The sequence below is a fragment of the Meriones unguiculatus genome, chromosome X, assembly GCF_030254825.1.
Source record: "Meriones unguiculatus strain TT.TT164.6M chromosome X, Bangor_MerUng_6.1, whole genome shotgun sequence".
In the NCBI taxonomy this organism is placed as follows: Eukaryota; Metazoa; Chordata; class Mammalia; order Rodentia; family Muridae; genus Meriones; species Meriones unguiculatus.
In genome coordinates, this window is record NC_083369.1 from 108,934,195 (window position 1) to 108,961,239 (window position 27,045).

Below are 27,045 nucleotides of genomic sequence, written 5' to 3' on the forward strand. Positions count from 1 at the left end.
ATTCTGAAGTCCCTCAAAATAATTTGACTATATTTTATTATTTATCTATCATATTTTATATTCACTAGCCTAAAGGATCTATAATAGGTCTGGTATGTAGTTGAGAAATTTGATGAGGGTATTATTGGACTAAAGAATAGTCATTCCCGTTCACTTTTAGGGTTGTTCTTATCAATATATCCTAGATTAATATGAAGTGCACAGCAGCATCTTAAGACTTTTGGTGACTGATATTGCTCCAAGAATACTCTGAAAATTTGTAGACATTTTTATAGTTGTTTTTTTCCTGAAGCCAAAATACATATTAAGTAAAAAGAACAATATTTGTTCTTTCTGTTCATGTATTATACTTTGTTGCTTCTCCTGACCATATTTAACACACATGATTTTCCAATGTACTATTTTTTAAAATTTAAAATTATATTTTTCTACATTACATGATATATCCTGACCACAATTTTCTCTCCCTCTACTTCTCAGCATTCATTCCACCTCCCATCTTCCCTAAGTCCATTACCCATCCCTTTCCTCTTCATAAATGACCATCTCCTCTTCCAAAACACAAGAGTAAAGCAGGAAAAAACAAGATACAATAAGACAAGGCAAAACTCCTCATAGCAATGCTGGACAAATCAAACCAACAGGAGGAAAATAGTTCCGAAAGAAGACAAAAATGTCAGAGACACACTGCTCTCACTGATAAGAGTTGCACAAAGGCACCAAGCTAACAGACACAATATATTTATACTTGAAAACTATCTTTCTTATCTTAGATCTATTTTTTCATTTTTAATATTTATTTTTTATTTATTACAATTTATTCACTTTGAATCCCAGCTGTAACCCCCTCCCTTGTACACTCCCAGTCCTGTCCTCCTCCCTCATCTCCTCCTATGCCCCTCCCACAGTGCATAGACAGGGTAGGTCCTCCTCCCATTCCATATATCAGATCTCCTCAGAACTGGCTGCATTGTCTTCCTCTGTGGCCAGGTAAGGCTGCTTCCCCCTCAGAGGAGTTTATCAAAGAGCCAGCCACTGAGTTCATTTCAGAGACAGCCCCTGTTCTGCTTACTAGTGATCCCATATGGAGACTGAGCTGCTATGGGCTACAACTTTGCAGGGGCTCTCCGGGAATATCCTTGGTTGGAGTATCAGTCTCAGAAAAGAACCCTATGCCAGTATTTTTGTTGTTGTTGTTGTTTTGTTTTATTGTGTTTTATGATACTGTTGCTCTCCTTGTAGAACTCCTGTCCCCTCCAGGTCTTTCATCTTCCCCTACTTTCATAAGATTACATGCACTCGACCCAAAGTTTGTCTATGAGTCTCAGCGTTTGCTTTGATACCCTGCTGGGTAGAGTCTTTCAGAGGTCCGCTGTGTCAGTTCCTGTCCTGTTTCCTGTTTTCTCCCCCTTCATATTTCTATTCCATTTGCTTTTCTGAATGAGGATTGATCATCTTATCCAGGGTCTTCCTTCTTGCTTAACTTCTTTAGGTATACAGATTTTAGTAAGTTTATCCCATATTATATGTCTAATATCCACTTATAAGTAAGTATATACCATGTGTGTCTTTCTGCTTCTGGGATAACTCACTCAGGATGATCTTTTGTAGTTCCCATCATTTGTCTGCAAATTTCATGATTTCCTTGCTTTAATTGCTGAGTAGTATTCCATTGTGTAAATGTACCACAATTTCTGTATCCATTCCTCTGTTGAGGGACATCTGGGTTTTCTCCAGATTCTGGCTATTACGAATCAAGCTGTTAAGAAGATGGTTGAGCAAATGTCCTTGTTGTGAGTATGTTTTGGACATATGACTAGGAGTTGTATAGCTGGGTCTTGAGGAAGCATTATTCTTAATGGTCTGAGAAAGCACCATATTGAGTTCCAAAGTGTTTGTACAATTTTACATTCCTACAGCAATGAAGGAGGGCTCCCTTTTCTCCAATCCTCTCCAGCATGCTTTGTCACTTGAGTGCCCATGTGTTCAAGGCTCTACCCTGCTTTTCTTCCAATAGGTTTAGTGTGTTTTGTTTTATGTTGAGGTCTTTGATCCACTTGGACTTTAGTTTTGTGCAGGGGGATAAGTATGGATCTATTTGCATTTTTCTACATGTAGACATCCAGTTGGACCAGCACCATTTGTTGAAGATGTTACCTTTTTTTTCCATTGTATGATTTTGGTATCTTTGTCAAAAATCAGGTGTCCATAAGTGTGTGGGTTTATTTCTGGGTCTTCTATTCAGTTCCATTGATCCATCATTCTGTTTCTATACCAGTACCATGTAGTTTTTATTACTATTGCTCTGTAGTACAGTTTGAGATCAGGGTGGGGATACTTCCAGATGATCTGTTGTTGTACAGAATGGTTTTCTTTAGTTCTTTATATATACTGGATATTAGCCCTCTGTCAAATAAAGGGTTGGTGAAGATTCTTTCCCTGTAGGCATTCGTTTTGTTTTGATGACGGCAAAGGACACCATCATCAAAACAAAATGACTGCCTACAGATTGGGAAAGAATCTTCACCAACCCTTTATCTGACTTTCTTGTATTTTTGTGGTGGTAGGTATCAACGTTGGCTGGCTTACATTTGCATCACTTCATTCTCTCATCTGTCCAGCACATGGAATTAGCACAGTGTATCTATGTTCATGTTTTCACATGGCCAATTTCCCTATTATAAACCAGCAATATTTGATTAAAGGCCAACTATAATGATATTAGTTTATTTTTGGTACATTTACAAATATCCCATTTTAAAATAAGGTCACATTTTCAGTTAGCAAGAGCTTAGACTTCAAAATATACATTTTGGGTATGGACACAGTTCCAAAACAATGTCTTTAAACTTCTCCTCTGTACCCTCTTTTCTTTCCAAGATATAGCTGTCACAACATCTGAAATAGAAGGGACATGTTCTTCTACAAATTGTTCCTACTAAGTAGTAATTTCTTAAAGCTGTCAAAGTCTAGAGCTAAACGCAGTGGTAGGGATTGCCTTAATCTCATCTGGGTCTTGGGAAAAAGAGTACTTTGGAGAATGCCATGGGTAAGAGACTATGAACATTTCTTGAAATAAAGAAAAAAAGGCAACTTATCAGAATTCATATATTGACAAATATAAATTATTATATCAGAGAAGATACCAAGGATTTTAGGGTCACAGAGATCCTCTCTAATTTTGCTTAAAAGTTTGATAATTTATGGTTGTCAAAATTATACTTGGTGTTAGATTACAATAACAAAAATTATAAATATAATTTGGAATTATTTATAGAAATATGAGCTAGACATGAAGACGAGATAAATTCAAAATGAAAGACAGGATGAAAGAGATATCATAAGGAATGGAGCTAATAATTGCATGAACTGAAGCAAACCCTGACACTTTCTTAGTAAAAAAGGAAGGGATTATTTTTTAATTAATTTTTATTTTTATACTAATTATAGTTTATTCACATTGTATTCCAGCTGTAGCCCCCTTTCTCATTCTCTCCCAATCCCACCCTCCCTCACTCATCTCCTTCCATGCCCCTCTCCAAGTCCACTGCTAGGCGAGATCCTGTTCATCTTCCATCTGACCCTAGTTTATCAGGTTTCATCAGGACTGGCTGTCTTCCCTTGTGGCCTGGCAAGGCTGCTCCTGCCTCGGGGGTGAAGGGTGTCAAAGAGCCAGCCACTGAGTTCATGTCAGAGACAGTCCCTGTTCCCTTTACTAGGGTACCCACTTGGATACTGAGCTGACATGGGGCTGAGCAGGAGTTCTAGGTTATCTCCATAATTGGTCTTTGGTTGGAGTATCAGTCTCATAAAAGACCCCTGTGCTCAGATATTTTGGTTCTGTTGCTCGAATTATGGAGCTCCTATCCTCTCCAGGTCTTACTATCTCCAGTGTCTTTCATAAGATAACCTGCATTCTGCCCAAAGTTTGGTTATAAGTCTCAGTATCTGCTTTGATACACTTCTAGGTAGAGTCTTTCAGAGGACTTCTGTGGTAGGCTCTTGTCCTGTTTCTGGTTTTCTTGGAAGGGATTATTTTTTATTTTTCTTTTGTGTTTTGTTATGATGGTTATACTCTACTTCCCCAAATCTGTGAAATAGTTAGTTTACATGACAAAAGAGATGTTTTTTTCTGTAATTAAAATAAGGAGTTTTGACATAGGGAGGTTAATTTTGAGGCATACATTTAGTCTAATATAATTCTAAGAATATTTATAAAATGGCTTAAAGAACATAAGCAACAAAAAAGAGGTAGGAGAATAAAGTACATATTTGAATGATTTACTTCAAAGACAGGAAAAAGAGTCATTAGCCAATGAATGAATGGAGTTTCTAGGAATATGAAAAGTGAAAATGTAAGAATATTAAATTTTTTCTTGAGTCTCCAAAACAAAACGTGCCTTGCTTTTCAGTGAGAATAATTTGAGATTTGTGGCCTTCACCAGTTCAAAATATGTCTGTCACATTTGGAAACTTAAAATGAAACAATTTAACAATGTTTTTCATCACATCTAAACTTTCATATTTGCATATCCTTGTTTAAAATATTTTTCTATGAGTCTCAGCATCTTCCTCGATACCCTGCAGGGTAGAGCCTTTCAGAGGCCCTCTGTGGTAGACTCCTGTCCTGTTCCCTGTTTTCTCCCTCCTCCACTGTCCATCCTCTTTGCCTTGCTGAATGGGGATTGAGCATCTTAGCCAGAGTCCTCCTTCCTGATTAGCTTCCTTAGGTGTACATATTTTAGTATGTTTAGCCTATATTAAATGTCGAGTATCCACTTATGAGTGAGTATATATCCTGTATGTCTTTCTACTTCTGGGACATGTCACTCAGGAAGATCTTCTCCAGTTCCCACCATTTACCTGCAAATTTCATGACTAAGACTCATAGCCAAACTTTAAGCAGAGTGCAGGGAATCTTATGAAAGAAGTATGAGATAGTAAGACCTGGAGAGGACAGGAGTCCACAAGGACAACGACAGATTCTAAAAGTCTGGGCACAGAGGTCTTTTCTAAAACTGATAATCCAGCCAAGGACCACTCATGGAGATGGCCTGGAACCCCTGCACAGAGGTAGTTTATGGCAGTTCAGTATCTAAGTGACCTCCATAGTAATGGGGACAGGGACTGTCTCTGACATGAACTGATTGGTCTGCTCTTTGATCACCTCCCCCTGAGGGGGGAGAAGCCTTACCAGGCCACAGAAGAAGAAAATACAGCCACTCCTGATGAGACCTGATAGACTAGGATCAGAGGTAAGGGGAGGAGAACCTCCCTTTTCAGTGGACTGAGAGAGGGACACTGGTGGGGAAGAGGGAAGATGGGATTGGGAGGGGAAGAGGGAGGGAGGTACATGGAGAATACAAAGTGAATAAACTATAATTAATAAAAATAAAAAATGCAAAAATATTTTTCTATAGGATATAAATAAATTTGTTGGAATTAACAAAAGATGTACAAAAAAGAAGTTGACTAAAGACAACTGATTACTTAGGAATTTAGAAAAACATGTACAAGTCTATTTGTGCCTTATAAAATAACTATTCTTTTTGGAATTTTGCTGTAGTACAGCATCAAAACTTGACACATACATAGAGCAATATATATTTCAAAAGGATTTTAGTAATTATATATTTAATATATTCTTAATTTTTTTTCAATTTTTAATTATTCACTTTGTATCCCAGCTGTAGCCCCTTTCTTCATTCCCTCCCAATGCCATCCTCCCTCCCTTATCTCCTCTTATGCCCCTCTCCAAGTCCACTGATAGAGGAGGTCCTCCTTCCCTTCCGTCTGAACCCAGCCTATCAGGTCTCATCAGGACTGGCTACATTGTCTTCCTTTGTGGGCTGGTAAAGGTGCTTCCCCCTCAGGGGTAGGTGATCAAAAAGCCAGCCCATGAGTTAATGTCAGAGACAGTCCTTATTCACATTACTAGGTCACCCACTTGGAGACTGAGCTGCCATTGATTCCATCTGTGCAGGGGTTCTAGGCTATGCCCATGCATGATCCATGGTTGGAGTATCAGTCTTAGAAAATAATCATGGGCACAGATTTTTTTTATTTTTTAATTTTGGTTCTGTTGTTCTTGTGGAACTCCTGTCCCCTCCAGGTATTTCATCTCCCCCTTCTTTCATAAGATTATCTGCACTCTTCCCAAAGTTTGGTTATGAGTCTCAGCCTCTGATTTGATACCCAGCTAGGGTAGTTTTTCAAAGGCCCTGTGTGGTGTGCTCCTTTCCTGTTCCCTGTTTTTCTCCTCTTCCAACTTCAGTTGTCTTTGCCATAACTGAGTGTTGATTGATCCTCTTACCCAGAGTCTTCCTTCTTGCCCATCTTACTTAGGTGTACAGATTTTAGTATAGTTGTCCTATATTATATGTCTAATATCCACTTATAAGTGAGTATATGCCACGTGTGTCTTTCTGCTTCTGGTGGGGGATACCTCACTCAGGATGATCTTTTGTAGTTCCCACCATTTGCCTGCAAATTTCATGATTTCCTTATTTTTAGTTGCTGAGTAATATTACATTGTGTAGATATACCACAATTTCTGCATCCATTCTTCAGTTGTGGGACATCTGGGCTGTTTCCAGCTTCTGGCTATTACAAATAAAGCTGCAACAAACATGGTTGAGCTAATGTCCTTTTTGTGTACTTGACCCACTTTTGGATATATGCCTAGGAGTGGTATGGCTGGATCTTGAGGAAGCGCTATTCTTACTTGTCTGAGAGAGCGCCAGATTGATTTCCAGAGTGGTTGTACAAGTTTACATTCCCATCAGCAGTGGAGGAGGGTTCCCTTTTCTCCACAATCTCTCCAGCATGTATTATCACTTGAGTTTTTGATCTGTTGAGAATTCTCTGTTTGTCTCTGTGCCCCATTTTTAAATTAGATTACTTGGTTTGTTTGTGTTTAACTTTTTGAGTTCTTTATATACTCTGGTTATTAGCCCTCTATGAGATATAGGGTTGGTGAAACAGGGTTTTCCAGTCTGTAGATTATCGTTCTGTTCTGAAATCAGCATCCTTTCCTTTACAGAAACTTTTCAATTTCATGTGGTCTCATTTATCAATTGTTGATCTTAGAGCCTGTGCTGTTGGTGTTCTGTTCAGGAAGTTTTCTCCTATGCCAATGAGTTCCAGGATCTTCCCCACTTTTTCTTCTAACAGGTTTAGTGTACCTGGTTTTTTGTTGAGGTCTTTGATCCACCTGGATTTTAGTTTTGTGCAGGGTCATGAATATGGATCTATTTGCATTTTTCTACATGTAGACATCCAGTTAAACCAACACCATTTCTTAAAGATACTCTTTTTTCCATTGGATGGTTTTGGTTTCTTTGTCAAAAATCAAGTTTCCATAGGTGTGTGCGTTTCTTTTTGCATCTTCTATTTGATTTCATTTATCTGCCATTCTGTTTCTATGCCAATACCATGCAGTTTTTATTCCTATTGCTCTGTAGTACAGCTTGAGATAAGGGATGGAAATACCTCAGGACCATATGTTGTTGTACAGGATTGTTTTACCAATTCTGAGTGTTTTGTTTTCCATATAAAGTTGAGAATTTTTATTTCCAAGTCTGTAAAGAATTGTGTAGGTATTTTGATGGGAATTGCATTGAATCTGTAGATTGCTTTTGGCAGGATGGGCATTTTCATTATGTTCGTCCTACTGATCCAAGAGCATGGGAGATCTTTCCATCTTCTGATATCTTCTTCAATTTCTTTCTTCAGAGACTTGAAAATTTTTTCAAATATATCTTTTACTTGCTTGGTTAGAGTCACTCCAAGGTACTTTATGTTATTAGTGGCTATTGTGGAGGGTGTAGTTTTCCTAATTTCTTTCTCTGCCCCTTTGTCCTTGGTATACAGGAGGGCTACTGATTTTTTTTGAGTTATTTTTGTATGCAGCCATTTTGCTGAAGGTGTTTATCAGATGCAGGAGTTCTCTGAATGTGTATTTCTGTCTTTCTATGATTACTTCTATTTTTTTTCTTTGTTTCCTCTCTATATGCCACTACTTGCACCTGTATTTGTTTGGCAGTATTTGCCTGGATGGAGAGCTTTGTTCATTTCCTCTTTATGTGCCTCTAATAACTGTACAAGCATTAATTTGAGATCATTTTCCTGTGTTTCTGATGAATTATTATATCTGTTGTCTTTTGGAGTTTCTGATGAAGCCATGATGTCCTGATTTTTTTTTTTTTTTTGCATGTGTTTCTATGCTTACCCTAGCCATATGCTTATCAGTAACTTTGGCTGTTTGTTCCTGGAGCCTTTACTTCACACTGGGTCTGTTTGTCTCTGGTGTCTGGAGTATTCTTCAAGAAGATGAGAGAAGTCCACCATTTCGAGAGTGGATGTTGTAGCCACAGGAGGGAGGTAGCATGCACATTTGAGCAAGTGAGGGTGTGTGTGTGGAATTGTGCCTCAAAAGACAGGCTGCTAGAGGGTGCAGATGCCTGGAATTTGGGACTTAAGCACTGGAGTGGGTGCAGGCGCTGTGGCTGTTTGAAGGCGCAATACACAGTGCAGATGCCCTGAATACTTCAGTGGCCTACAGGCCTGTTCTACTCTCCTCCTGGTATTCAGATCTGTCCTGGGCTCCAGGAATTGTTTGCCTGGACTCCACTGGGAGACCAACAGAACAAGGGATTCAATATTGAGAATGCTGTCCCAAGGTTCCCTATGTTGCTTACAGTGGGGGTGTAAGTGGGATGTGTCTTATGTTTGGCTGCTAGCTTAGATGTACTCTGGGTCTGGGGTTCTGCAAACACTCACTTGAAGGTTCACTCACTTGCTTGCAGGCTTAATCAGAAAGCACATTGGTTCCCCCTTTCCTCTACTCTCAGATTTGGGACCACAGTGGCAAATGAGAGTGTAGGAGATCATCCACTTTTTGGCCACCAGGTAAGGAGACCGTACTTGGGATAACCACCTCCACTGTCTCAATCACTGAGCACAGAGGCTCCCACCTGGGCTAGATGCCACCCAGAAGGTGCTGGAGACCTGGGATGCCCAACAGCCACCAGCTCTGAGGCCTGTACAACGGCCTACTGCTGCTGCAGACCTGGTATACCTGCCTCTGCTGTCTCAGTCACTGAGCACAGAGGCTCATGCTTGGGGCAATCAGTGCCATCTCTGCTGAGCTTTGAGGCCTGTGTTTGGGGCAAGGTGAAATGCGAGGGGTGAATATTCACCACTCTCATTTCCAGAGATGTCCATGGGTGACTTGGATCTAAACTGTGCCAACTTATGGGTTTTCCCCTCTGGCCCAGGAAGCCTCAATGTTGATGTTCTGGCTTCAGTTGGTCCTCCACTCACCAATTTCAGAGTTTTGCATCCTGTGCCCTTCAGAAATGGTGAGTGCTAGTCACTGCTATCTTGGACCGCCAGATGAATTTCAAAATTCCACCCCCCAAAAAAATAATCTTCAGATAGCTCATCCCTAATGTTCATAAGCAAATAGTGGGCCAAATCCTTCAATCCTGTGACCTTCTAGTCACGAGAGCGGCAGCTACTGCTTCTAATATTCTTCATGGTAAGCTGATAGCACTCCTCATAAATCTACCCACAAACTGAACGATTTCCAGCTCTTGTGATTTTTCTTTGTAGGGGATCCAAGTGCACTTCCTGCCACCAACATCTGCATTGTCAAATCCACTGGCTCCTTTGAGTCCAATCTTGGAGTTTGGAAGTAAATGTTCAGGAAGCTTATCAATGCAATTGCATAGTTCTGAGACCTTACTGGAGGCTCATGAGCAATGATGCAAAGGGAGACAGTGACAAAGATATCAGTACGGTAGCAGCTACTTTCCTGGCTGACTGGAAACCAAACAGAGGAGACAGGCCGCTGGTCCTATCAGTGTGGCAAGTGAGGTAAAGAGCTACTTCCATGTTTGACATGCGAAATGTAGGTAGCCCTCCAAGCATCTCTGCCTATTTAACATAAATTTTAACTTGACTAAATTATTCATGATATTTTACTTGCACAGAGCAGTTGAAGTTACATATTTCTGGACTCTGGTGAAACATTACTTATAGAAGAAGTTGGAATATAGCAAATTCTATACTCTGATAGTAAAAAACTATATATCTCAATACATAAAAACATGATCAAAAGTTAATAATGATAAGTTCATAGAGTGTGGGACCTAGGATCTAGGAGGGGATGAAGTAGACTGAGTCACCAACCTGGAAACAGTCTCTGGAGAGCAGCATCAAGTGCAAATCTACTTTTATTGCACAGCAGTAAACATGTTTATACAGCATTTGGACTAATGGGGAGATGACACAAGCTCTGGGGTGGCCAACCATACAACTGTCACTATGGGGAGGTATCATGCTGCCAGCAGCTGTGGGAAATTCCATGCAGATTGGGAAAGCAACCAAAGCCCTGTTCCACGTTCATTTTGAAGCTCTACAACCTCACAGGGATCCTTTTTTTGTGTCATGTGGTTTGCTAGGCAACATGGGCATGCATATTATTGACCTTTATGGGAGCTTCCTTCACTATCCATCAGGCCCCATTTAGGGGATGAAGCACCCATAATACAGGAGAAAACATAAACTTTATTACATTGCATAACTATGTGCAATACTAATTACATGTTTGAGGTAATATAAAAGTTATATAAAGAAAGACTTAGAATTTATCATACTATATGTTGCATATGCATATCCTAGCTACTATGAATTAAATAAAACACAATGGCTTTACAAAAACATAAATACATTATCTAACCATTCTGAAGGTAAAAGAAAAAATGAATTTTACTGAACGACAATAAAAGTGTTAACAGGGCTGCATTTGCTTGTAGAGGTTCAAGGAAAAAGTGTTTCTTTTTCATTATCCTGCATTCTCTCATACATAGTCCCTTTATCTTCAAGGGGAAGAGTTCATTATCTTTTTATCTGTCTGACTGTCTCTATTTTCCTTAGAAAACTCTCAATGCATACCTGCCTTGAAAACCAAGTTGGTTTCCCTGTAAGCTCAACATCTTTAATTTCACACACCACCATAATGTCCGTGCACTGCACAATATAACCTATTCACAAACCATAGGGATTATACCACAGATAATTTAGAGTTGAAATTATTAAGCACTTTACTTAATAACTTTCAAAATATTTCTCTTTCTTCAGAATATTCTTTCTCTTTTCCATTGTATGGTTTTGGCATCTTTGTCAAAAATCATGTGTCCACAAGTTGGTGGGTTTATTTCTGGGTCTTCTGTTCGGTTCCATTGATCCACCATTCTGTTTCTATGCCAGTACCATGCAGTTTTTATTACCGTTGCTCTACAGTACAGCTTGAGATCAGGGATGGAGATACCTCCAGAAGATCTTTTATTGTAGAGGATTGTTTTAGCGATTCTGGGTTTCTTGTTATTCCATATGAACTTGAGAATTTTTTTCTTTCCAGGTATGTAAAGAATTGTGTTGGTAATTTGATGGGAATTGCATTGAATCTGTAGATTGCTTTTTGGTAAGATGGCCATTTTTACTATGATGATCCTGCAAAGCCAAGAGCATGGGAGATCTTTCCATCTTCTGATATCTTCTTCTAATTCTTTCTTCAGAGACTTGAATTTTTTTTTCATACAAAAAGATAGTATCTTCAACAAATGGTGTTGGTCTAACTGGATAACTACATGTAGAAAAATGCAAATAGATCCATACTTATCACCCTGCACAAAACTAAAGTTCAAGTGGATCAAACACCTCAACATAAAACCAGACACATTAAATCAGTTGGAAGAAAAAGTGGGGAAGAGCCTAGAACTCATTGGTACAAGAGACAACTTCCTGAACAGAACACCAACAGCACAGGCTCTAAGAGCAACAATCAATAAATGGGACCTCATGAAACTGAAAAGCTTCTATAAAGCAAAGGACACCCATCATCAAAACAAAACCAATGCCTACAGATTGGGAAATAATCGTCACCAACTCTTTATCTGACAGAGGGCTAATATCCAGTATATATAAAGAACTAAAGAAGCTGAAAAACAACAAATCGAGTAATCCAATTAAAAAATGGGGAACAGAGCTAAACAGAGAATTCTTGATAGAGAAATGTCGAATGTCAGAGAAATACTTAATGAAATGCTCAATGTCATTAGCCACTAGGGAAATGCAAATCAAAACGACCCTGAGATTTCACCTTACACCCATCAGAATGGCTAAGATTAAAAACTCAAGTGACAATACATGCTGGAGAGATTGTGGAGAAAGGGGAGCACTCGTCCACTGCTTGTGGGAAAGTAAACTTGTACAACCAGCCTGGAAATCAATCTGGTGCTTTCCCAGACAACTAGGAATAGCACTTCCTCAAGATCTAGCCATACCACTCTTAGGCATATATCCAAAAGAGGCTCAAGTACACAATAAGGACGTTTTCTCAACCATGTTTGTAGCAGCTTTATTTGTAATAGCCAGAAGCTGGAAATAGCCCAGATGCCCCTCAACTGAAGAATGGATGCAGAAATTGTGGTACATCTACACAATGGAATATTACTCTGCAATGAAAAATAAGGAAATCATGAAATTTGCAGGTAAATGGTGGGAACTGGAAAGGATCATCTTGAGTGTGCTGTCCCAGAAGCAGAAAGACACACTTGGTATATATTCACTCATATAGACATATAATATTGGATAAACCTACTAAAATCTGTACATCTAAAGAAACTAATAAAGAGGGAGGATTGTGACTAAAATGCTCAGTCCCCATCCCGAAAGGTAAAGAGGATGGACATCAGAAGAAGAAGAAAACAGGAAACAACCTAGGAACCTGCCACAGAGGGACTCTGAAAGGCTCTGCCCTGCAGACTATCAAAGCAGATGCTAAGACTTATGGCCAACTGTTGGGCAGAGTGCATGGAATCTTATGAAAGAAGTGGGAAATAGTAAGATCTGGAGAGGACAAGAACTCCACAAGGAGAGCAACAGAACCAGAAAATTTGAACAGAGTTGTCTTTCCAGAGGCTCATACTCCAACCTAGTACCATGCATGGAGATAACCTAGATCCCCTGCACAGATGTAGCCCATGGCAGTATAATGTCTAAGTGGGTTACATTGTAATGGGAAGAAGGACTGCCTCTGACATAAACTGATTGGCCTGCTCTTTGATCACCTCCCCCTAAGTGGGGAGCAGCCTTACCAGGCCACAGAAGTTGACAATACAGACACTCTTAATGAGATCTGATAGACTAAGATCAGAAGGAAGGAGAGGGGGACCTCCCCTGTCAGTGGACTTGGGGAGGGTCATGCATGAAGAAGGGGGAGTGAAGGTGGGATCAGGACAGGAAGAGGGAGGGGTTTATGGGGGGATATGAAGTGAATAAAGTGTAATTAATAAAATTTAAAATAAAAAAAAAAGAATTGTCTTTCAGTACCACTCAACCAACCTCACACATCTGTCATTTATAAAGTTGCAAGGCAGTGACTTTCGGCAAACATATTTATATAACATTATACCACAACCCTAACTGTAGTTGTAGATCACATTTGTTTAAACTAAGGCAGAAATGAATTTCTGACTTTATTTTTGTGAACATAATTCAGATAATTCAGAAATAGGGACAATATCCAAATTTAGCTTTGATCAAATGATACAAAAATGTAAATTAAAAGGGCAGAATCAAAAACACTTTTGTTTCATACCCTGATTCTAAATCATGTTAAAGCCTAGTTAGAAACTTGATCTTTAGTTCCACAAGACAGCCAATTTAAATTTAATTGTTCCATTTGCTTCAGCTAAAAAGAGTATACCTTAAGTACATTATATATTATAACTACTACCACATAGCATAGTTATTTACAACTTAATGGATAAATTAAAATATGAATAAGTGAAGTTTTCCATTATCATATGGTGGTCCACAGTAATGCGGAGCCAAGAAATAGATTTTTTTGTTTTTTTCAGTGTAAAGTTGTCTTCCATCTTTTATAAAATTTTATTAGCAAAGACATAGGGAATTGGCAAAGTGGTCAAGAGATCTTCTAAAGTGGACAAGATCTCCCAAAGGAATTGACTTTGGTTTTCAGCCTTCAAAGTCAACTAACCTACTGCTGCCTGTGATTTCAGTTCCAGATAATCTAATGCTCTCTTGTGGCTGCCAGAGGCATTGCATCCATAAGCACAAGCAAAACACACACAACACACACACACACACACGCACACATATAAAGTACTACAATAAAATAAAATATTTAAAAGACTTATTAGATAAAACACAAGCATAAAATCTACTTTAATTTTAAATAAAATCTTTATGAGCACTAAAATAAATAAACCATTAATAATTATTCAAAGCAAATTTCCATTATATTTTTTAAGATTTCACACTTATTTCCAAGGTAATTTTATAATTCTCCTCATAGCTTTTAAGTTTTGTCTTTCAGAATTGTCGATAATAAAGTAATTATTCTCATCATGAAAATGACTTTCAAAAACTATTCAATACATTGTCACTTTTACACTGGTAGGTTTGAACAGATGGCCTAAAATACCTCTACCTCAAAGAAAAAGCAATTCTTGGTACCATGGTGATGCCCAGCAGTATGAGTTCCAAGTCACTTCCTTCTCTGTGAGATGCTTGTTGATTCAGGGAAGTGGAAGATTATTTAGTTTCCAATGTTTCGACAGAATTCTTAAATAATATCTCAGTATAAAATGCCTCATCCATAACCAGGAAATTTAAATAGTGAACATTTAGAAGAAAGTGAATATGTAGAACAAAAAGGAAGGAAAACTGGCGATATCTTTGGTATTGATTCAGAAAAAAATGAGCATCTAGTACTTTCCCAATATAAAAACAAACAAACATATCAGTGGTTTTCCACCATGCCTAGAGAATTGGCTGTTCTATAAATACTACCTTGAAACTGTTCTTATGAAGTGTGTAATAATAGCATATATTTAAATGCAATAATAATTAAATGCAAAAGCCACAATTTGCAGGACATAAAAGGTATGAGAAAACAATATGATTTGGATTATTGTTTAATTATTTATTGAAGGGTGAGGTTTCTATACCATGTCACTCCTATGACAGTCAGAGGACAAATCAATGGAACAGGTACTCTATTTCTACCTTGTGGCTTCTAGGAATTGAAAGGAGATCTGTGAGTTTGGCATTTATAAAATGTCCTAACAACAAGGAGCTAGGTAAAGAAAGGGTTTATCACCTTATAGTTCCAGGTTACAGACTATTATTGCAAGAAGTCAAGGGAGAAACATAAGATATCACCTCCAGAGTCATGAACAAAGTGGAATGGATTCATCCTTGCATGATTTCGCCTCTCTGATACTCTTTACAAGTAGCCTCTGGCTAGGGAATGGCACATTTCACAGTGAAGTCAGTCTTCTTACATCAATTAAAATTTTAGACAATTCCCACAGACATGCCCATAGGCCAACCTGATATAGAGGAATCCTTATTAAGACCTTTTTTTTTTCTTATGTAATTCTTGCTCATGCTAAGTTCACATTTAAAAGTAACAAGTACAAACCATATGGGCAAGTGGAAATGTTGCCAGTGTGTATCTGAACTTATATATTACAATATTTGGGCTAATTTTGCCACTTAGACAATGAGATATTGAATTGGGGAAACAGTTTCTTAACAATGATGTTTAAGATCTAACATTAGGATACTTAGATATGTTGATTGAAAGTTTCATGGGATCAGTTTGGAGAAAACTGGGCCAATTGAGAGCTAATAGAAACTGAATGTGAGAACTGCTATAGATGGGATGGTAGTCACAAAACAAACAAACAAACAAAAAAAAAAACAGCTGTTCCTGTTTGTTTATATTGTATATCTATCTCAAAAGGCTGAGGCAGTGGGATTGCAAATTAGACATCAGCCTGAGCCACAAAGTAAGGTCATGATAAACCTGAGCTGCCATGAGACCTTATCTCAGAATAAACAAAAACAACTAAATAAAAATTAATGTGACAGAAAGAGAATGAATATATGATTTCTGAATATATACCTCTAGTTCTTTATTCTTTTCCAACTCTCATACTCATTTTGCCAATTGCCCATAATCACTTTTATTTCATTGTTTTAAAAAGATATTTAATTTAATGTATTCCAAGAATGAAAATCTTGTTCTATCTTACTCTTTCTTTTACTCAGCTTTTACTACAGTCTGCCAATCATTTGGGGTCATTTCTGTAGAGCCCAGCCTCTCAAGCTGCATGATTGTAAAATTAGCATTCACCCCGTACTTGTTAATTGATTCTGCCAGTTCTTTGACTAGGGGGTAGTCTATAGGCGCGTAGACATGGCCTCCCTCCACGTCTTCGAATACTGGAAAAGTCTGAAAAATTGTATGTCTATCTTTTGTTGAAAAGAAGGAGTCAGGGCAGTACCTCCCCATGTAGGGAGGAGGAGGAGCACTAGGGACAACAGGAGTGGCCGACTGAGAAGGTACATGCTTCCTGTTTCTCAGTAGTGGCCGCTCATCCAGGTGGTATCGTTCTTCCTCATAGCGGGCTGCTTCCTCCTCTAGATCTGACTCCTCGGAGGGACTTAACTCCTCCGACTCAGAATTGCCAATTTCTAAAGCCTCTAGTTCTTTTGTCGGATAGAGAGACTCCTTTTTAGATATTTTTCTTCTCCTTATCATGTTTCTCTCCCAGGGTGTCCTTTCCCTTGCCTTTCGCTCCCGCGGCTTTACCGTCCGTGGAAGGGTCTTTATCCTTAGGGACATCTTTAGAGACATCCTTTTCTTTTTAAGTAAGAGCTCTTAACCTTTTATCCCGTTCTGTTTCTGACATGCTGTCTTGTATCTCCTCCAACACTTCCTGACCAGCCTTAATAGAGGAACGACAGTTTTCATCTTCCAAGCAAGATTTAACCAAAAGCCACAGTGATCTAGTACCTGCTCTTAGCTTTCCGTTAATCTCTTCCCTTTCGAGATCGCCCTCAAGCTTGTACAAAACCAAAAGAAAAAGGACGAGGGCAACAGTCACAACAGGAAAAGCAATAAGGGCTCCTGCTAGCTCAGGTGAAAGATGAGATAAATCAAGACCAAACATACCTCTCAGAACTTACCTCGATGCTGCAGTTCTGAATCCTCCCCACGAACGGGGGTCTCCTCGGCACCGGCAATGGCAGGCTCCCGGCGTCCCGGGTTTCGGCACCAGATGTTGCGCCCCGCGTAATCGCCTCGCCAGCAAGAACACACGTGGACAACAGGATCCTTCTGCAGCAAGCTTTATTACAGTCAAGCGATGAAAGGAGGAAGACCCCGAGCCCCGAAGTGGCACTGTTTATATAAGCCCTGCTCGCACCAGAGTGGTGTGAGATGACGTATCATTCCGATTGGCTGCTCACCCATGGTGTGAGATGACGTATCATCCCCTGATTGGCTGCTCACCCATCACCCCATATGACGCCCCGGGCTGGGCTCATGACTTGGCGCGCTATTGCCGAACGGTCATGCACTCTAGGACTTGTTTACCAGTTTTGAAGGCGGAAGCCAGCGCCATGGCGACCAAACCCCGGCTCTCCACAATACTCATTTTACCAATTGCCCATAATCACTTTTATTTCATTGTTTTAAAAAGATATTTAATTTAATGTATTACAAGAATGAAAATCTTGTTCTATCTTACTCTTTCTTATCTTGGGAAAAAGTGACCTCTATATCAGTGAAACCAATGACTCAAATAAAAAAATCTGAATGACATGCACTGGTCTTATCTTTCACCACATTTTTTCCCTGATCTGTGTAGGCTCTGCCTTTAAATTGTATCTCCAATCTGTTTTTCACTGAACTCTGGTTCAAATGAGTCTAATTTCTCACATGGAGGATTGCAACATTTTGACATATTTCTCTGTTTCTAAAGTGCCATACCTTTGTGTACATCAGAATCTTGGTAGAAACATTTTCCTTTTCATGAAAGACATGTTTAGGATATTAGTATATGCGACAAGAGTAGTAACTTAAAATATGGCTATATTATATATATTATAGTATATATATATCATATTATATATATTGTCTTGTTTACTTGTGCTTGTTTTGCTTATATATACTTGTATATATCAAGAAGGATAAGGCATATGGAGTAGAATTTGATCTAATCATAGCCGATTTTCAAATGTTCAAGGAATAAGAATAAGAAATAAGTTTTGAAGTAGTTTGTTCTTCAATATAATTTTCCAGTGATAGGGTGATGTATACTCAACACTCACTAGCCACACAAGTACATTTGGATGTGCTAGACGGCACTCTACTGCTTCCAAAGCAGTAAGAACTAAAACTATGCTGAGGGTATAGTCAGGTAAAGCATACCTTAACTGACTAACAATGAAATTGTTTCTTAGAGAACACTTGAGAGTTATTTATGTATTCACTTACCTTGCTTTTAGTTTTCTCACTAGCACTTAACACTGTCTCAAAAGATATGACATTTTTGTCTGTTAACTTAATTGCTACATGACTTTTTCTTATTTCTTGTTTCGTTTACACCAGCCACATGGGTTATTCAAAATAAGCCTTCAGTCAAACAATATTTGCAATGTAATGTGTCCTGCACATTTTTCCAGAGATCTATGTGTAACCAACTCTTTTACTTTATTTTGTTTATATGTTGCTTTTTAAAGCATACCTTACCTGACTAACAATGAAATTGTTTCTTAAAGAACACTTGATAGGTCTTTATGTATTCACTTAACCTTGCTTTTAGTTTTATCACTAGCACTTAACCCTGTCTCAAAAGTTATGACGTTTTAGTCTATTAACTTAATCTCTACTAATTCAAAGAATGGGACTTGCGAGGTTGTTCATTCTTGTTCACTAAAATTTTTACAGTCTCTACAATCTTCCCATAATATAATCACTTAATAAATTTCTGTCAAATAGGAGGGAATAAAGATTTTAAAGCTATATTAGTGGGGAAAGCTATATTTATCTTTTGTATTAGTTTTTACATTTTATTCAATTTGTATCCCAATTGTAGCCTCCTCTCTCTTCTACTCCAAGTGCCACACTCCCTCCATCTTCCTTGACTAACCCTCTTCCCTAGCCACTGATAGCAGAAATCCTCCTCCTGTACTGTCTGACCCTAGCCTATCAGGTCCATCAGGACTGTCTGGATCTTCTTCCTCTGTGAGCTGGCTAGGTCTTTCCACCAGGAAGTAGTGATCAAGGAGCAGGCAACTGAGTTCATGTCAGAGACTCTCTTCTCCCCTTACTAGGGAACCCACATGGAGACAAAGCTGTCTATAGGCTACATCTGAGCAGAGGGTCTACGTCCTCCTTATGCATGGACTTTGATTGATGCATTATTTTCTGCAGTCCCCCCGGGCCCAGGTTTTTTTTTTCTTTGTCTGTCTCCTTGTGGAACTCATGTCCCCTTAGAGTCCAGCTATCTCCCCCTTCTCCATAAGACTCCCTGTGTTCTGTCCAAAGTTCGGCTGTGAGTCTCTGCATCTTCTTCGATACCCTGCTGTGTTGAGTCTTTTAGAGGAGATCTGTAGTAGGTAGCCATCCCCCTGTTCTCTCTCTTCTACCACTTCCAGCTTTCTATCCTGCTTTTCCTTCTGAATGAGAGTGAAGGATCTTCCTTAGGGTCCTCCTAGTTGTTTAGCTTCTTTAGGGCTGTAGATTTTAGTATGTTTATCCTTTATTATACAGCTAATAACCACTTATCAGTGAATATATACCATGTTTATCTCTCTGCTTTTGGGACACCTCAGTCAGAATAATCTTTTCTAGTTCCATCCATTTGTGTGCAAATTTCATTTTCTTTAATAGCTGAACAGTATTCCACTGTATAAATGTACCACAACCTCTGTATCCATTCTTCAGTTGAGGGACATCTAGGTTGTTTCCATATTCTGGCTATTACAAATAAAGCTGCTACAAACATGGCTGAGTAAATGTCTTTGTTGTATAGTTGAGTATATTTTGGATATATGTTTAACCATGTATTCATGCAGACGAGAACAGAGGTGAGGATTTGTTACTTGGTATCTGAAGCCCTGATGGTTGTAGGATTCTAGCTCTTCATTATTCCTCTTATTGACTCTTACCTATTTGAGTTTGGAAAAAGTCACAAAGTATAAAAGAATAATGAACATGTAGGCAGTTTGTTATAAAGATTTCCTTCCAAGATAGCAAAATAGAAACTGGCCATTTACATGGAGTAGTTTTTCAGTATCTTAGGTGGCTTGCCTCCGAGACCTCCAGCCTCATCCCTAATACTGGCAGGGAAGGAATTTTATCTAGAAGTCTTTTATGTAAAATGGTTTCATATTTGTTTATAACCTGTGAACATTCTCCCATACACTTTAAGTTGGATTTCCATTATACAGTGTTTGTGTGTCATTTCATTTGCATTAAGTCAGCAATCTCTTTCAAACTTGACTTTTTAGATCTCTCAGAATTTCTTTTGAATATTTTCATTCTGTGATTAATAAAATCTGTGATGCAGAAACCTTGGATACCGAGAGACCCTCAGTTGCGTTTGCTTCCCACTTCACCAAAATCATTTCATTTCTCCAGGATCAGTCTTCAGCATCCATTTCTCCATGAAGCTTTTTTTAATGCTTTCCAAAGGCCTTATGTCTTTTTTATTTCCCCACCATTCATTGCCACTTACTGAAGTATCTTTGAGTTTAATATTTATACCATTCATTTAGATAGTTTGGTAAATCAAACTGATCTTTTAGTATTTTTTAAGTATATCAGGAGTCATGGCATATACTCTTATTCACCCACTACATAAGTACTGAGTTGGTGAATATGCTGCCTTTAAGAGTCCCCACCATTGTAGTTCTGCCTTGTGAAGACTCATCTGTGAAATGGTTTTAGACCTCTCTTCTGATCTTGGAGATGTGATGTGTCCCCTCTCCTCAGGATGTTTGAAGTCAACTGAGAAATTTCAAATTGCTTACACCATGTTTTTTATTTTCTTACACTTAAGCAGGTTTGGGGTCTATACTTAAAATTAATTTTTTTAAGTTTTTTAAATTTAGATAAATTCATAAAACTTTTCATGTTCCAATGTCTTTGGTATAATTCAAAAGAGCAGTGCCTTAAACAGACATTAGGATAATTCCTAAGTAGAAACACAGCATCTGCTGGAGTGTTAGATTTCATTTTTTGATCAATTTTGTGCTCCACTCATGACTTAGGCTTTCTTTTCCTTCAGTGTGCTCTAAAGTTTGGGCTTCTTAATTTGATCAGATGGTTTGTATTAAGTTTGGACCTGTCACTTATTCACCCTTTTAAATGTGACACAGAACCTTTAAACTCTGGGCTTGCTGTCTACTTTCTTTTGATAAACACATGATATTGACCTATAGAGAGGGCCCATGGGTAAAGCATTTGATGTGCAAACATGAAGACCTAAGGTTGGTTCCCCAGCATTCATGTAAAATGCTGGGCATGGTGACATGTATCTGTCCCACCCTCAATCCAACCCCCACACATTACACACACTTACATATTTATTAGGCCCACATGATACACACACACTGTGTGTGTGTATGTGTGTGTTTGTGTATATGAGTTCAATGTCTGTGGAGGCCAGAAAACAGCTTAGGACACCTTAGAGCTGGAATTATAGGTGGCTGTAATTTGCTTAATACAAATATTGGTACCTGCAACTCAGGTCCTTTATAAGAAAAGTCTGCACTCTTAAACATTGAGCAATCTCTCCAACCTTTCTAAATATTTTTAAAGATTTTTTTTAAAAAAAAGTTTATAAGAATTTATAAGAGTACAACAACATTTTTATTTGTATTTGGTTATATCAGTAATATCTTTTCATCATGCTCTTTGCACTGTGAAGCTTTCAAAAGGACTAGAGCATGTAACTATCATGGCTCCCCTGTGAAGTAGGTTGACAGGTCACAAAATGAGCATGTTGTGGAGATGAAACTGAGGCTTACGGCTTCTAAATACTAGGCCAAGCAAGAAAGATGAGCATTGAAACAAGCCATGCTGAGTTGAACTTTGAGATTTCCACTGTGTTATTTTAATTAATTAATTAACTTTTATTAATTAAGGTATATTCAATTTGTATCCCAACTGTAGCCCCCTCCCTCATTCCCTCCCAATTCCACACTCCCTCCCTCTTTTCCATTCATGACCCTCCCCCAGTCCACTGATAGGGGAGGTCCTCCTCTCCTTCCATCTAATCCTAATCTATCAGGATTCATCAGGAGTGGCTGCATTGTTCTCCATCATAGCCTGGTAAGGATGCACCCCCCCCCCAGGGGTTGGTGATCAAAGAGCAGGCCACTGAGTTCAGGTCAGAGAGAATCTCTGTTGCCATTACTAGTGAACCCACTTGGAGACTGAGCTGCCATCGGTTACATCTGTGCAGGGGTTCTAGTTTATCTCCATGAATGGTTCTTGGTTGGAGTATCAGTCTAAGAAAAGATCCCTGGGCCCAGATATTTTTCCTCTCCTTCTAGAGCTCTTGTCCCCTCCAGGTCTTTCTATCCCTCCCTCCTTTCATAAGATTCCCTGCACTCTGCCCAAAGTTGGGCTTTGAGTGTCAACCTCTGCTTAGATACCATACAGTGTACCCCACTTTTTAATTGGATAATTTGATTTGTTGGTGTTTAATTTCTTGAGTTCTTCATATATTCTGAATTGGTGAAGATATTTTCCCAGTCTGTAGACTGTCATTAAGTTCTGTTGACAATGTCTTTTGCTTTATATAAGCTTTTCATTTTCATGAGGTACTATTTATCTATCTATCCATCTATCCATCTATCTATTTAAATTTTTATTTTTATGTTAATTACAGTTATTCACTTTGTGTCCCAGATGTAGCCACCTCCTTCATTCCTTCCCCACCAAACCCTCCCTCTTTCATCTCCTCCCATGCCCCTTTCCAAGACCACTGATAGAGGTCCTCCTCCCCTTCCATAGCTTATCAGGTCTCATCAGAACGGGTTGCGTTGTCCTCCTCTGTGGCCTGGCAAGGCTGCTCCCCCATCAGGGGGAGGCAGTCAGAGAGCTAGCCACTGAGTTCATGTCAGAGAAAGTCCCTGTTCACCTTGCTAGGGTACCGAATTGGATACTGAGCTGTGATCGGCTACATCTGAGCAGGAGGTTCTAGGTAATATCCATGATTGTTCCTTGGTTGGAGTTATTAGTCTCAGAAAAGACCCCTGGATCCAGATTTTTTGATTCTGTTGCTCTCCTTGTGGAGCTCCTGTCCTCTCCAGGTCTTACTATTTCCCCCTTCTTTCTTAAGATTCCCTGCACTCTGCCCAAAGTTTGTTTATGTGTCTCAGTATCTGCTTTGATACATTGCTGGGTAAAGTCTTAGAGGCCCTCTGTGGTAGGCTCCTTTCTGTTTCCTGTTTTCTCTTACTTCCAATGTCTGTCCCTTTTGCCTTTCTGAGTGTGCATTGTGCATTGATCATCTTATCCAGGGTGCTTCTTCTAGCTCATCTTCTTTAGGTGTACAGATTTTAGTATGTTTATCCTATATTATGTGTGTAGTATCCACTTATGAGTGAGCATATACCTTGTGTGTAGTTCTGCTTCAGGGATACCTCAATCAAGATTATCTTTTCTACTTCCCATCATTTGCCTGCAAATTTCATGATATCATTGCATTTAATTGTTGAGTAGTATTCCATTCTGTAAATGTACCACAATTTCTGTATCCATTCCTCAGTGGAGGGATATGTGGGTTGTTTCCAGGTTCTGGCTATTATGAAAAGTTGTTCTGAACATGGTTGAACAAATGTCCTTCTTGTGTACTTGAACATATTTTGGATATATGCCTAAAAGTGGTATAGCAGGATCTAGAGTTAGCACTATTCCTGTTTGTCTGAGTAAGCACCACATTGATTTCCAAAGTGGTTGTACAAGTTTACATTTCCACCAGAAATGGAGGAGGGATCCCCTTTCTCCACATCCTATCTAACATGTATTGTCACTTGAGTTTTTGATCTTAGCCATTCTAATGGGTGTAAGGTGAAATCTCATGGTTGTTTAATTTGCATTTTCCTGATGACTAAGGACTTGAGCATTTCTTTAAGTGTTTCTCTGCCATTCTATATTCCTCTAGAGAGAAATCTGTTTATCTTTTTACCCCATTTTTAATTGGATTACTTGATTTGCTGCTTTTTAACTTCTTGAGTTCTTTATATATTTTGGATATTAGCCCTCTGTCACATATAGGGTTGGTGAAGATACTTTCCCAGTCTGTAGGCTGTCATTTTGTTCTAATGAGAGTGTTCTTTGCTTTACAGAAGCTTTTCAATCTCATGATTTCCCATTTATTTTTATTTTTTATTTTGTTTCTATTTTAATTAATTACAGTTTATTCATTTTGTATTCCCCCTTGTAGCTTCCTCCCTCCTCCCCACCCAATCCCTCCCTCCATTATCTCCACCAGTGCCCCTTTCACAGTCCACTGATAACGGAGGTTCTACTCCCTTTCCCTCTGATCCTAGTCTATCAGGTCTCATCAGGAGTGGCTGCATTGTCTTCCTCTATGGTCTGGTAAGGCTGTTCCCCCCTCAGGGGGAGGTGATCAAAGAGCAGGCCAATCAGCTCCTGTCAGAGACAGTCCCTGTCCCCATTACTATGGAACCCACTTGGACACTGAGCTGCCATGGGCTACATCTGTGCAGGAGTTCCAGGCCATCTCCATGAATGGTCCTTGGCTGGAGTATCAGTCTCAGAAAAGACCCCTGTGCCCAGAATTTTTGGATCTGTTGCTCTCCTTGTGAAGCTCTTGTCCTCCCCAGTTCTTACTATCTCCCACTTATTTCATAAGATTCCCTGCATTCTACCTAAAGTTTTGCTATGAATCTTAGCATCTGCCTCGATACTGTACAGGGTGGAGCCTTTCAGAGACCCCTTTGTGGTAGGCTCCTGTCCTGTTCCCTGTTTACTTCTTCCTCCAATATCCATCCTCTATGCCTTTCTGAATGGAGATTGAGCATCTTTGCCAGAGAGCTCTTTCTAGATTAGCTTCTTTACGTGTACAAATTTTAGAATGTTTATACTATATTATATGTCTAGTATCCACTTATGAGTGAGTATATACCTTGTGTATCTTTCTGTTTCTAGATTACCTCACTCAGAATTATCTTTTTCAGTTCTCACCAGTTACCTGCAAATTTAATGATTTCCTTGTTTTTTATTGCTGAGTAATATTTCATTGTTTAGATGTACCACAATTTCTGTATCCATTCTTCAGTTGAGGGGCATTTGGGCTGTCTCCAGCTTCTGGCTATTACAAATAAATCGGCAACAAACATGGTTGAGCAAATGTCCTTGTGGTGTGTTTGAGCGTCTTTTGGATATATGCCTAGGAGTGGTATAGCTGGATCTAGAGTTAGCACTATTTCTAATTGTCTGAGAAAGCTCCAGATTGATTTCCAAAGTGGTTGTACAAGTTTTCATTCCCACCAGCAGGGGAGGAGTGTTCCCCTTTCTCCATATCCTCTCCAGCATGTGTTGTCAGTTGAGGTTTTTATCTTAGCCTTTCTGATGGGTGTAAGGTGAAATCTCAGGGTAGTTTTGATTTGCATTTCCCTGACGACTAAGGACATTGAACATTTCTTTAAGTGTTTCTCTACCATTCGGTATCCCTCTATTGAGGATTCTCTGTCTAGCTCTCTACCCCTTTTTTTAAATTGGATTACTTGATTTGTTGCTGTTTAACTTCTTGAGTTCTTTATATGTACTGGATATTAGCTCTCTGTCAGATGGTGAAGATCCTTTCCCAGTCTATAGGCTGTTCCTTTTGTTCTGAGGACAGCGTCCTTTGCTTTACAGAAGCTTTTCACCTTATTGAGGTCCCATTTATTGATTGTTGTTCTTAGAGCCTGTGCTGCTGTCTCCTATGCCAATGAGTTCTCGGATCTTCCTCACTTTTTCTTCTAATCGATTTAGTGTGTCTGGCTTTATGTTGAGGTCTTTGATCATTTTGGACTTTAGTTTTGTTCAGGGACATAAATATTGATATATTTAAATTTTTCTACATATAGACATCCAGTTAGAAGTCCAACATTTGCTAAAGATGGTGTCTTTTTTTCCATTGTATGGTTTTAGCTTCTTTGTCAAAAATCAAGTACCCATAGGTGTGTTGGTTTATTTCTGGGTCTTCAATTTGATTCCATTGACCCACCATTCTGTTTCAATGCCAGTACCATGCAGTTTTTATTGCCATTGCTCTGTAGTACAGCTTGAGAAAAATGATGGAAATAACCTCCAGACAATAGGTTGTTGTACAGGATAGTTTTGGCCATTCTGGGTTTTTTGTTTTTCCATATAAAGTTGAGAAATTTTCTTTCAAGTTCTGTAAAGAACTGTGCTGCTATTTTGGTGTGAATTGCATTGAATCTGAAGTTTGATTTTGGCAGGATGGCCATTTTCACTATTCTAATCCTACAGGTCCTTGAGCATGAGATATCTTTCTTTCTTCTGATATTTTCTTCATTTTCCTTATTCAGAGACTTGAAGTTTATTTTGAACAAGTCTTTCACTTCCTTAGTTAGAGTCACATCAGGGTACTTTATGTTATTAGAAGCTATTGTGAAGGGCATACTTTCCCTAATTTCTTTCTTGGCCCTTTTATCTTTGGTACACAGGAGAGCTTCTGATGTCTTTTTGAGTAAATTTTGTATCCAGACACTTTGCTCAAGGTGTTCATCAGCTGAAGGAGTTTTCTAGTTCAATGTTTGGGGACAGACTTTTATGCTATCATATTATCTGTAAATAGTGATACTTCGACTTCTTCCTTTCTGATTCATATCCCCTTGATCTCCTTTAGTTGTCTTATTGTTCTAGCTAAGACTTCAAGTACTATGTTGAAGAGATATGGAGAGAGTAGGCAGCCTTGCTTTGAACCTGATTTAAATGGGGTTGATTTAAGTTTCTCTTCTTTTAGTTTGATGTTGAATATAGGCTTGCTGTATATTGCCTTTATTATGTTTAGGTATGTGCCTTGTATCCCTGATCTTTCCAAGACTTTAAACATGAATGGGTATTGGACTTTGTCAAATGCTTTTTTCTGCATCTAAGGAGATGATCAT